We start from the raw sequence: 13,887 nt of genomic DNA, 5'->3' as shown, positions 1-13,887 counted from the left end.
ACTGGGTATAGAAATACTCATTAATCTTTTTAAAAAAATGCATCAGAGGGGCAAAAAATATGTAGAAAACTTATAGATGCATTTCATCCAAATTTTCTCATGAGAGGTAAGACAGCAAAATAATGTGGGTTTAAAATCCAGTCTCTGTCATTGCTAACTGTACAATCTTAGGAACACTAACATCTCTGATTCTCAGTTTTGATCTTGCTGGTTTTTTCTTTACAAGCAGCATCATCAAAAGCGAACCATCTCAGACAGAACTGTGCCAGTGAATTTTAAAGTCAGAGCTAAAGATGATTAAAGAGCTTCTCATTTCACAGGCAAGAAAAGCCAACCCTCAGCAAACTCACTGACATAGCATATTTCTACAGTGTCTTTATTTGGGGGCTCAGGTTATGATGTGAACCATAAAATTTCTCTGGATCTTTGGCTGACAGTTTCCAGGGAAATTTCAATAAAAAGTTCGTAGGAATCATTTTCCCAGGAACTCAGCAAAAGACCAACAGAACTGGCCCTGTGATTGTGCTTCCTGGTCATTATTCTTTTGGTGGAATACTGGAGTAGTTCATAGAGAGTTAATTGTCTGAGAGGTTGAGTATGTTTTTCCCCAAAGAGACAAAGGGGAAGGGGCAAAAAAACCCAAGAGAATATTCATTTCATGTGGTTGAAAGCTAATCATCTTTTCATGGATAACTACTCGCCAGAAAAAAACAGCCAAACCACTTAAAACCATCCACGAAGCTCACTGGCCAGTTAGGATAATAATGCTAGAAAATATTGCTATCCTGAACTTATTTGATTACACCTTGTTTTATAGACTGCCTGTGGTTAGTTCAGGTTCAAATGCAGGGCCAGGGTTTATTTTTTCCCAACAAATTCTTTTCCTTTGCTCTCCTGCTCAAATCTAAGGGTATTTAGCACAAGAGGAACATACCAAGGCTTCCGAGAAAGAAATTGTTGAGGCAGAAAGAAAATGAGCGTGACCTTGGTCTTTGTTGAGAATTGCTTGATTTTATCAGCTTTGGTCTGGGAGAGGCAGGTAGTAAAACACCAATTTGATTTTAAGAATACTGCTTGGAGATGAGGGAGAAAGTCTCCTCTATAAAATATTTTCTATTTGTCCTGACACCTAAGACAAAATCTTTTTCTTTGTTTCTGCAAAGGTGATTAAAAATACAAGATTTCAGGAAAAATTCTGAAAATTTTCAGATCTAGCAAATTGTTTTCTGATTTGGACAATGGTGACTCCTTACTCTCAAAATATTTAATAACTCAAATTTATTTCTGATTCTTACTTCAAATCACTTGAAGATAAATTCTATAAATATCTGTTGAAAAACTAAAAGATTCAGCACTGTTTTTGGTGCTTCTTGTATAAAAATGAACGTGATCAAGTCACATCCAAGTCCTTTATTGAGGAGACTTTTCCAGATTTTGCTTCCTTAAGTCGTTTTGCATCTTAGTCAAAAAAACTATGTTCAAAAACAGGGATCAAGGTAAAGGGATCACCTCTTTTTCTAATTTTTAAACTCCATGAATGATGTCTCTTTTGAGAGGTTAAAATGACAGACATTTTGTTTATCACAGGTATGTTTTCTTTTCCTTTAAAAGACATGGAACACGATTGTTTTTGCTGGTGAAGAATGAGTGGGGTTCTGGGTTTTTCATGACCGAGTTAAGTAACTCGGAGCCTTAGTGGTAACAATGAAAGTGAGATTCCCTTTCACGTAAGGGCTGGCCCTTGCAGAGTTCTAGTCTGGCTGATCCAACAGGTTTTTATTTCTTAAAGCTTTGAGCACTGTGAGTCAGAGGGAGAGGAGGTGGAGAGGCTGGGACATGAGCTCACTATAGAGACGCTGGTATTAGAGGAGAAGGGAGGGATATTTTTTGGACCCAAACCAGAGAAAGGAGTGGCTGTTATGGAAACATGAAAACCTGAGCACTGTTGGGAGTGGCTGAGCTGTTTGTGGAGCTGGCTTTGGGGCCTCAAGTCTCATTTTCCTTCCACGGGGAGGAAGATCATTGGCTACCAGCTTAAAGAGTGAGCTGGCTTTGGAATTTTTGTGCTCTCTGCCTTTCTCTGCCTGGAAACTCGACTTGAGAGGAGGGAGGCTCCCCTCTTGACTCACCTACACCACACTTCCTTTCATCTGAATGCTCTCCGAAGTGAGATCACACTGGTGACCTCATCTGGATTCAGGAGCCAGAAGAGCAGGGAAGAGCTTTACATGTGAGGATCTGCCCATGGGTGCTCACAACGCTGAGCACAGGATGCCATGATGTCATTGCAATGGCACCACAGAAGTGTATGGACGCTTTCCCTGGCCCCCTCTTGGCCCTCAATTTCAATTAGTTGATGGTTCAGATTCTTCCAGAAATGAACTTTTTTTTTTTTTAACCAGATTTGCCAGTCACAGGATAAATGGACAAGATTATCCCACCCTTATTAATGGGGGAATTAGGAGAGGGTGTACATGAAGTAAGACCTTTGCAAACAAGTAACAGAAATGCTTCCCAGGTGGCACTAGTGGTAAAGAACCTGCTGGCAATGCAGGAGATGTAAGAGACACAGTTTCCATCCCTGCATTGGGAAGATCCCCTGGAGAAGGAAATGGCAACCCATTCCAGTATTCTTGCCTGGAGAATCCCAAGGACAGAGGAGCCTGGCAGGCTACAGTCCGTGGGGTTGCAAAGAGTCAGGTATGACTGAAGCAACTTAGAACACAAACAACAGAAATGCAAGCTGAACTAACTTAGGCAAAAGGGAAGGGCAAGGATATAACTGGGTTTCCAGGATCACTGGAGACAGTACTCAGGTTTCTTCAAGTCTCTCTTCTAGCTTTCATTTGTGCTCCTTTTTACATGTTTTCCTACAGACCTCCTCTGCGAGGTCATCATGCTTTCATCTCAGCCCCTAAGCCTTGATACCAGAGAGAGATTGTCCCTTTTGGTTAATTCCCAATTTGTAGAAGTTTGGGAAAGTTCCAGGTCGGGTCATACACAGTCTCTGACCAGTGGATGCGGTGCTGTAACTAGCAGTTGTCATCTTGACCATGTAGGGGACTGGGGGAGGAATATTTCCTGAAAGAAACTGGAGACAGGAGTGAGGGTGGAGCTCACCAAAAAAGAAAAGGTTCTGGGGAGGTAAAAGAATATATTCTCATTGCTGTTGTTGTTCAGTCGCTAAGTTGTGTCTGACTCTTTGTGACCCCATGGACTGTAGCACGCCAGGCTTCTTATCCTTCACTGTCTCCCAGAGTTTGCTCAAACTCATGTCCATTGAGTCAGTGATGCCATCCAACCGTCTCATCCTCTGTCGCCCCCTTCTCCTGCTCTCAATCTTTCCCAGGATCAGGGTCTTTTCCAATGCATTGGCTCTTTGCATCAGGTGGCCAAAATAGTGGAGCTTCAGCTTTAGCATCAGTCCTTCTAGCGATCCTGATTATAGAACATAAAATGGAATATAAGATATAAAAAAGAGAAATTTTAATCGAGGCTGAATCTGAAAAATTTGTCAACTTACGTAATTAAAATTGATTAACTTATAGTTGATGGTATAAATTTATAACTAGGTCTTTGGTTAAAACTTTAACCTTTATTGTGGGAGGGAATATATTTCATGATGAGATGAAAAACAAAAGAGAAAGACTTATTCCCCTTACATTCACGCCCCACACACCAGAGTTTCAAAGTAGAAATAATGTGACTAGTTTCTTTTGAAAGTGCAGATCACTTATGACTCAGTGCCAGCTTTGGGTTAAATCCAGAGGTATTTAGTGTCCAGAAAAAGAGAATTTCTCAGTTTCATGGTTCTGGATCCTCTGAAGATGGCTTTACTCCTGGAGGTGTCAATCAATCAGGGTTTTTATAAAACTTTACCAAATTTAATTACTTTGTGGGCTGCCTAAAACTATACCTATAAATGGATAACACAGCATTTAATTTCATTGTTTTCTTTAAATGTTTACAGATTGCATCTATAGAATCTCTATATGTTTTAGTGGATTTTTAAAAATGGAGGTATAGTTGATTTACAAGATTATATTAGTTTCAAGTATTCAAGCATAGTAATTCAGTATTTTTGCAAGTTATATGCCATTAAATCTATTTACAAGATAATGGTACAGTTACCTGTGCCATACAATATATTCTTACTGGTTATCTCTTTTACACTGCATATATTTTGTCTAAAGTGTTAAGTTACTCAGTTGTGTCCGACTCTGTGCGACCGCATGGACTGTAGTCCACCAGGCTGCTCTGTTCATGGGATTCTCCAGGCAAGTATACTGGAGTGGGCTGCCATTTCCTTCTCCATTTTGTCTAAAAATATTCCCTAATTAGTTCCACTAATAAAAAATGGTGTTGTCCAATCCAGGTTTTGAAGTGGGAGTAGAAGCCTAGGTCAAAGGACAGAGGGAGATCATTTGAAGCACTAAGCTGATTATTGAAGATATCCACGTCCAAGAATGAGAGCAATCTTGATGCTGTTTGGAAGAGAGTTCTGGCCTTTGATTAAAAAAGTGGAATGCAGAGCATGTCGATATCCAAAATGTCCCAGTAACACAGCACTGCCAGGAGCACTGCAGAGTCCAGGCAATGAGTGTTCAGGCTGCTGGTGATAGGGAGCCCGTCTGCCCCTGAACCTTCCCTCAGGTCTCCGTGGTCCTGCCAGTGGCTCCACGTGAGCTGTACCACTGGGAAACATGCGATCTTCTATTGTGTGGTTTATCTTTGTTTGTTCTTTAAATCTTCCCTTCATTAAACCTTTCTTAAATCTTCTAGGTCTGTGCCTCCATTTTCTTCTGAGATTTTGGGTCATCTTTGCTATCATTATTCTGAATTCTTTTTCAGGCAGATATCGCTTATATGTAGAATCTAAAACAAATGGTACAAATGAACTTATTTACAAAACAGAAGTAGAATCACAGAAGTAAAAAGCAAATTTATGGTTACTGGGTTGGGGGGAAGAAGGAGAGGGCTAAATTGGGAGATTGAGATATACACATTACGACATATAAAATAGATAATTAATAAAGACCTATTGTACAGCACAAGCAACTGTACTCAATACTCTGTAATGACCTATACAGGAAAAGAATCTCAAAAAGAGTGGATATATGTGTATGTATAACTGATTCACTTTGCTGTACATTAGAAACTAACGCAACATTGTAAGTCAACTATACTCCAAAAAAATTTTTTTAAAAAAGCATGTCAACACAAAAGGGCAAATTCATCCTAATCCTGTGTTCATAACCTAAGGGAAAATGAGTCTGATTGTCTGATCCTTTTTGCCTTTAGTACACAGTAAATAGTTGACAAGCTGGGAGGTATCACTTAGAGTTACAGGACCTGAGGACTTAAAGGGCTGCATGCTCAGTCGCTTCAGTCATGTCTGACTCTTTGTGACCTCATGGCCTGTACCTGCCAGGCTCCTCTTTCCAAGGGATCCCAGACAAGAATACTGGAGTGGGTTGCAATTCCCTCCTCCAGGGGATCTTACCAATCCAAGGATCAAACCCACATCTCTTTTGTCTCTTGCATTGCAGGTGGATTCTTTACCACTGAGCCACAAGAGAAGCCCGATTAAAGGGAAATATCCATAAAGTTGTGCATATCTTAGATGTGCTCTATCTCTTTACTAGGAGCTTGTTTAATTGCCATTCAACAATTTACTTTGAATGCAGCTACCAGTTGAGTTTTTATGGTTCAAGCACCTTCAATGATAACCGAAGGTTTTTTTTTATGCCGTGTGTGTGTGTGTGTGTGTGTGCGCGCGCACGCACGCCCATGCTCAGTCATGTCCAACTCTTTGTGATCCCTGTGGATAGCCTGCCAGGCAATACTATTGATTAAAAAAGGATTAGTTGAGAAGAACTAAAAGCGCATTAAGAAAGTTAAGATTAGTAATTTCTTATCAGTTAATTTAAGCATAGACACATAGAGTGAATACAAAGAATTATAGGTAAGACTAAATCATGATCTTGGGTAATCTCTCCGTTGTTCTTCCCCTGGACAAGAATTAAATCGTTAGTCAGGTTTGCTTAGAATAATGTCTCTTTTCTGTCCTGGGCATACTTTTTCTTTGGTATCACTAGATCTGACTGTTCAATTTTAACAACTATTTATTTATTTATTTTTAATTAATTAATTAATTTTGGGCTGTGCTGGGTGTTCATTGCTGCTCGAGGGCTTTCTGTAGTTGGGCTTCTCACTGTGGTGGCTTTCCTTGCTGTGGAGCACAGGCTCTAGGGAACCCAGGCTTCAGCAGTTGTGGCTCACAGGTTGTAGAGAGCAGGGTCAATACTTGTCTCACGTGGGCTTATTGTCTCAAGGCTTGTGAAATCTTCCCAGACCTAGGATGGAACCTATGTCCCCCACATTGGTAGGCAGATTCTTAAACCACTGGACCACCAGGGAAGTAGTAAATATGTAATACTTTTCAGTAACTCCTTAGTCTGTCTGCAATTACTCAGGCTTTAAAAGCACAGAATCATTCTATTCCACCTACTCAAATCTCAAGAACTACATTTCCATGACCATGGCTTTACCTTTGGTTTTTATTCTGCTCTCAATTGCTATTACACAAATTTATGCAAAATAAGTTGAATTTCTTAGCACATCATACAAGGGTCTTCCAAAGCTGACCCAGCCTACTCTCCCAGTTTCATTTGCCGTCATTCTACTCCACCTACAAAAGGTTCTGGTTACCTACCAGAACCTTCTGTAGGTTACCTATTCTGGGTTACCTACCATTACACTTCAAAGTTTCACATTACATTCCTGCTCTTCTTCTTAGGTTCTGAACTCAAGTATATCAATCTAAGCCCAGTTTAAATGCCATTTTTCTCTGTGAAATCTCCCTGACAGCTCCCAATATCCCCCTGGCTAAATTCTGTACAAACCTTGGAATATCACATTTGAAGTTGCTGATTATAATGTGGTGGAATTGATTTTCAGTCCAAAGATTTTGACCCCAAAATCCATTATGTGAAAAGCATATTTATTCCTTCCTCCCTCTCTCTCCTTAGCTCCTTCTCCCTCTTTTCCCCTCCTACCCTATCTTCCTTTTCAAAGTTAACTTAAACCACACAATCCTGTCTTTTATGTCCGATGTCTATCCAACATCTCTGTTATTGTTCAGTTATTAAGTCGTGTCCGAATCTTTGCAACTCCAGGGACTGCAGTACACTAGGCTTCCCTGTCTTTCACTATCTCCTAGAGCTTTCTCAAACTCATGTCCATTGAGTCGGTGATGCCATCCAACCATCTCATCCTCTGTCATCCCCTTCTTCTTTTGCCTTCAATCTTTCCCATCATCAGGGTCCCTTCCAAAGAGCTGGCTCTTCTCATCAGATGGCCAGAGGATTGGCGTTTCAGCTTCAGCAACAGTCCTTCCAATGAATATTTAGGGTTCATTTTCTTTAGGAATGACTTGTTTGATCTTCTTGCTGTCCAAGGGACTCTCAAAAAGCCTTCTCCAACACCACAGTTTAAAAGCATCAATTCTTTGGTGCTCAGCCTTCTCTGTGTTCCAACTCTCACATCCATACATGACTACTGGAAAAACCATAGCTTTGACTATACGGACTTTTGTTGACAAAGTGATGTCTCTGCTTTTTAATACACTGTCTAGGTTTGTCATAGCTTTTCTTCCAAGGAGCAAACATCTTTTAATTTCATGGCTGTAGTCACCATCTGCAGTGATTTTGAAGCCCAAGAAATAAAATCAGTCATTTTTCCCCCTTTCCCCCCATCTATTTGCCATGAGGTGATGGGACCAGATGCCATGATGGTAGGTTTTTTTTTTTTTTTTACAATTTATTATTTTATTTATTTCTGATTGTGCTGGGTCTTCATTGTTGCCTGTCAGCTTCCGGCAGTTTCAGTAAACGGGCTTTTCAATGCAGTGGCTTCTCTTGTTGTGGAGCCCGGACTCTAGGGTACTGAAGATTCAGTAGTTGTAGCACGTGGCCTCAGCGGTTGTGGTACATGGGCTTAGTTGCTCCTTAGCATGTGGATTCTTCCCTGACAGAGAATCGAACCTGTATCCCCTGCATTGGCAGGTGGGTTCTTATCAACTGTACCACCAGGGAAGTCTGATCTTAGCTTTTTGAACGTTGAGTTTTAAGTCAGCGTGTTCCTCTCCTCTTTAACCCTCATCAAGAGGCTCTTTAGTTCCTCTTTGCTTTCTACAATTACAGTGGCATCATCTGCATATCCAATGTTGTTGATATTTCTCCCAACATCTCTACTTGGATGTTAAAAAGAAACTGAAATATGGTATGTTAAGAAAAAGAAGATCTGGATTTCCTCAGCTCTTCCTCTCTGTCTGCTCTACCCAGGATAGTCTTTTCCAGAACAGTTGATGGTAATTCCATCCTTGTAATTGTTCCAGTGGAAAAATCTGAAGTTATTCTTAACTACTCTCTTTGCCTCACACCCTACGTCCAGTCTATCAGGAAGTCATGTTGGCTTGATCTTCAAAATGTATCTGGAGTCTATCCACTTCTCATCATCTCTGCTGCTACCTCCACATTTTCTTGACTAGATTACAATAGCCTCTAAGCCATCTTCTTTATTCTTTATTCTACAGCATTTTACAGCTTCTAACATACTCCCTAACTGCTATCTTCTCAATCTAGAATGCAAGCTCCAGAGGGCTAGATATGTCTGTTCGTCCCTGCTGCATCTCTAGCACAAAGTGCATAATACATATTTGTAAGTAAATTAATGATTTTGACTCACTGGAATGAACATGTCTCTTGCGGATCTCGCTTTCCCACTACAGATCTCAGGGAAGTTTTGCAGTAACTCTTTAGGCTATGATGGTGCATCAGAGAACAGTCCTCTTTTGTCCTCTATCTACCTTTAGAGTGTCCTAGCTAGCATGGCTTCTTCATGACTCTGCTGATTTTGTTTCAATTTTCTTCCTTTTTAAAAAAAGTTATTTTTAATTCAAGGATAAGTGCTTTACAATGTTGTACTGATTTCTGCTGTATAATAGTGTGAATCAGCCGTAAGTATATATATGTCCCCTCCTTCTTGAGCCTCCCTCCTCCTTCCTATCACACCTCTCTAGGTCATCACAGAGCACCGAGCCAAGTTGCCTGGGCTAAATAGCTGCTTCCTGCAGCTAGCTAATTTACATATGGCAGTATATATATATATATATATATATATATATATATATATATGTCAGTGCTACACTCTCAGTTTTCATGTGAAGGAGTCCCAGATGTGGTTAGAGCCCCTTGCTGATGGCCCAGCTCCCTTCATGTTGCCTACAACCCCAATCTGCTGTCTTGCCAGGGAACCACATTGAGGGGTCCACTGGTCCCCACTGCCTCTGACTTATTGACACTTGCCACTTTCCATTGTAAAGCAATCAAGGTTCTCCTTCTATCTCTGTCCTTAAGGATACTTCTCTCTCTCTGAGAAGTCTATCATCTTCACTTGAGTGAATTTGGGCTTTCCCCTACACCAAGAAACAGCTTTGTCTTCAAGGAGCTTCTGTCTTCTCTGAAGAAAACTTTGGAAATGAGTCACAAGGCCCTAGTACTTCTTTGAAACAGGGCAGGAAGGGAACTTTTGATCTCACTCTTCACACACGGTACTAGAGTTCTAATTTTACTGCTCTTTGCCAATCGCCGGATATTAGTATTATAACAATCCTTGTGTGCCTGGAGTAAGTCCCACTTTTTCATGCTGGATTATTATTTTAATATATATGTATGTGAATTTCATTTAGAAGTTTTTCATTCAAGCTTATTCTGATAATTGTCAGTAACTGTATCAGTATCAGTGGTTGTGTGTGTGTGTGGTTTGTGTGATTTAGTGTCAGATTATGTCAACTTTTTAAAGGGTCAATAAATGAGGAGGATTTGTGTCTTTTATGCATCCTGGAATTGTGTATATAGTGTGGCAAATATCTATTTCTTAAAAGAATGCACCATACAATAGGTTAACTCTGGAGAATTATTTTTAATGACTAGTTTTTAAAATAAAGTTTTCTTTTTATTTCTGGTGTGTTAAGTCTATTTAGGCTTGTTTGTAAGTTTTACACTGCCATTTGATTGAAATCGTGATTTCACTGATATTTTAAAAGTTAAACATTGAGTGAAACATAGAATTATTTCTAGAGAATGATCTCTTTTGAAGTCTTCCAGGTGATGTTCCTTTTTCCTATTTCTGCACTAATTTATAGTCTTAATTTTTTTCTTTATTCATCCTGAAATAGAGAGAAATCTCTTTTTCAACTCAGCGTTTTGTGATCATTCAGGGTTTGTAGATTGTCTTCCCTCACTGACACTTCTTGGGCTAGATGAATTCTCTCCTAGGATCAAAATCAGAGAAAATTTTATTATACTGGGTATTGATAGGCAAGTCTTCTTGTCCACTTTTTTGGATCAGCCAGACATTTATCCAAGGCATCTCTGTATACAGAAAAGGGTTCTGGTTTTAATTTATACTTTCTGCCCCTCCTATTTGAACAAACTTTCCTTGGTGGTTTCTGCAAAATACTCATTAGAATATCAAGAGTAATATTAGTAAATTTTTATCCAGGCAAAATAATTCAGCCAATGATGGGTTCAACTTTAAACATGATTATTTTCTGCAGGGTATCTCGAAACTGTTAGGTGTACTGTGAATATCCAGGGAGGGGTTATGCATTCTTGCCTCATATTCTTTATTCACAAAAGCTTCTTCAAGGAAAACCATTTCATGGAGCTACTCTTCTGTGAACCTTCTTTTGAGAACTTTTTGTGATAGAATAGAGTACTTGGAAATCTACAGTGCCAAGAACCATTGTTCTAGAATATTTTCTGTACCTATTAATTTTTAGGGTCTTCACCTATTTTTCTCTTGGAATTAGTCTCCAAATGAGTTTCAGATGATGCTGAGTGAAGAGCTGATGGATTCTGGCTGCCTCTAAATGCCATACAGCAGCAGGATTATAGCCTCTGTATCTCTAAGTCAGAGTGAAGAGGTTGGAAAAGGAACAAAGAGGACGTCTAAGGACTCCTATTACATCTTCTTTATGTTTTTAGGTGGCTGAGATGTTCTCTTGAAACAGATGAAATATGAGTAGGCTTTTTAATTTCTTAGAATTCAGCTCCATAGTTAGACCTGATAGAAATTCCCAGTAGATTCTTACAATAGATTCCCAGATTTAGTTTTTAGAAATACAATAACTTTTGTTTATGGTCATTTTCTGTATCATCTTAGGTGTTTTAGCAGGGAGTTAGGATAGGCTGAAAAAGCCATGTTAAGTCTATTTCCTCCATAGTATTCCTTCAAATCTTGGGAATCAGTAATTACTATGTTTAGCATTTGAATTCAGGAGCCTGAAGGCTCAGAGCAGGAGGAGGGTAAACAGTGGAGAAAGGCAAACTTCCTGTTCTCTCTGATATTATCTCTGAAGTTTTCACACATCCTGGTAAAGATGCTTTCTCAACTGGACTTGTGTATTTTTTTCCTTTTTTTTTTTTTGTCCTCTTTAATACATTTCTATCTAGACAACATCCTTTAAAAGGGATTCAAACAGGCAGGCCTGCTTCCCTGCATATTTGGGGGTTCTAACCAGTTCATTTTAAAAGTCAATCTCCTATTGAATTACCTTTTACTTTCAGCATCTGTTAGGCTAAATTCTGTAAGTTGATCTTTGCCAGCAAATGACCAACAAGTCACCACCATTCATCTTCAGCCACCTTCCTTGGTCCTTGCAGTGAACCTAAAAAACAAAGAAAACCTCCAAGAATTTCAGACCAGTGCTGCCAGAAGTGTGGCCTTCGTACTGACATTAGACTAGCACTGGACTACTCATTATTTGTCTGCAATAAAGCGAGTATGGAAACTGAGAGCAAGCATTCAGAACAGCCATTTGACATTGTTCAGATTCCAAGTGTGTGGTCAGTGGGCACTGAACACAGACGGGTTTGGTTGGATATTGTTGGCCTCTGGTAGTGAGTGGCATGTTTGTTGGCCTCTGGTGGTGAGTGGCATGTTCCATGATCTGTGCCCTGTGTGTGTTTTAGTCCCTTAGTCGTGTCCTACTCTTTGTGACCCTTAGGACTGGAGCCCGCCAGACTCCTCTATCCATGGATTTTCCAGGCAAGGATACTGGAGTGGGTTGCCATTTCCTTCTCCAGGGGATCTCCCTGACCCAAGGCTCGAACCCAGGTCTCCCACATTGCAGGCAAATTCTTTACTGTCTGTGCCACCAGAGAAGCCTGACCTGTGTGTGCTAGTCATGTCCTCATCTTTTGACTAGGTTTTGATTAAGAAGCCCAGGTTTCTTTCTCTACCTGCTAATCTCTGCTGGAGGCTTTGTAACCTCTGGACTCTTCTCTGCTCACTTTCAATTGTACAGAGACACGTTCTCAGTCTCCTTTGCCCCTTCCATGATAATGGCCTAAGATCCAAATCCAAAAAGCTGGGAGTCTGCAAAGGACTCATTAAGAGGGTGAAGCAGAGTTTTCTTCTCCCAGTTGCTCCACTGAAAGTGGCAGAATGTTACATGTCTTCTCTAGCTCACTTCTGGTTCAGGTTGTGTAACTGAGACTTGAGCATGAATTAAAGCTTTTCACTCAATGTCACAGAAATGCCAAATATATCCCTGGGTTGCATTTCAATCAGGAGGCCAGGCTGTCTAGCTGTGGCCCAACACAATGTCGTATAAGCCAGGTCCCAGAGATGTGATAAGTTATTTAGCACCATCTGCTAAAATTTCACACTTTTGGAACTATAAAAATGGATTTTTTTCCCCCTGAAATTAATTATCTATTTTTTGATTCCACAGTAGAACATCTGTTATGTGATATCCTGTCTGTGCTGTGCCCCAACCAGTAAGCTGATGAATTCACCTTAAGGAGAAGATTTGTATTGTGTGTGTGTGTGTGTGTGTGTTTGCTGTGTGTGTTAGACCAATCAGTATCAAAGAATACTGACTACAGTCACAGACTTTGGTTAAATTTAAGTGCTGAATTGGCAGAGGCAGGCTGTAACATTCTTAAGAGATTCTGGTATTAGGTAGAATTCTGTTCGCAATCTTTTAAGATAATGGAAGATGAACAGTCTTTTCTTCTTGTTCACATATGGGAATCCTTTTAATTTTGACTAAAACTATTGTTTTCAATGTCCAAGATTGATTCCTTTCTTAGCCTATCTGAGACCACTGGTTCTTAGTAGTTCATTTATTTATTCATTTAAGAAATACTTAGGGACTTACATGGTGGTCCAGTGGTTAAGAATCTGCCTTCCAATCCAGGAGACGTGGGTTCAATCCTTGGTCAGGGAACTAAGATCTCACGTGATGCAGGACTACTAAGCCCGTGCACCACCACTACTAAAGCCCAGGCTCACTAGAGCCCATGCTCCACAATTAGAGTGAAGTCTAGGTGCTGGGACAAAGATCCTGTGTGCCACAACTATGACCTAAAACGAAAAAAGTATTTTTTAAAATTATAAAAAAGAAACATTTACAGGACACCCATTGTGTATCGGGGCTTCCCTGATAGTTCCGTTGGTAAAGAATCTGCCTGCAATGGAGGAGATCCTGGTTTGATACCTGGGTTGGGAAGATCCGCTGGAGAAGGCATAGGCTACCCACTCCAGTATTCTTGGGCTTCCCTGGTGGCTCAGCTGGTAAAGAATCATCCTGCAATGCAGGAGACCTGAGTTCGATAACCTGGGTTGGGAAGATCCCCTGGAGAAGAGAAAGGCTACCCCGTCCAGTATTCTGGCCTGGTGAATTCCATGGTCTGTATAGTCCATGGGGTCACAAAGACTCAGACATGACAGAGCGACTTTCACTTTCACTTTCATTGTGCAGTAAGTATCATGCTAGATCTAGGCCCTCATCTTTATAGGGGAGACCCACAATAA

Source organism: Giraffa tippelskirchi, chromosome 4 (genome assembly GCF_054371585.1).
Source record: "Giraffa tippelskirchi isolate mGirTip1 chromosome 4, T2T-mGirTip1v1.2.pri, whole genome shotgun sequence".
NCBI lineage: Eukaryota > Metazoa > Chordata > Mammalia > Artiodactyla > Giraffidae > Giraffa > Giraffa tippelskirchi.
This window is presented reverse-complemented; position numbering follows the sequence as displayed.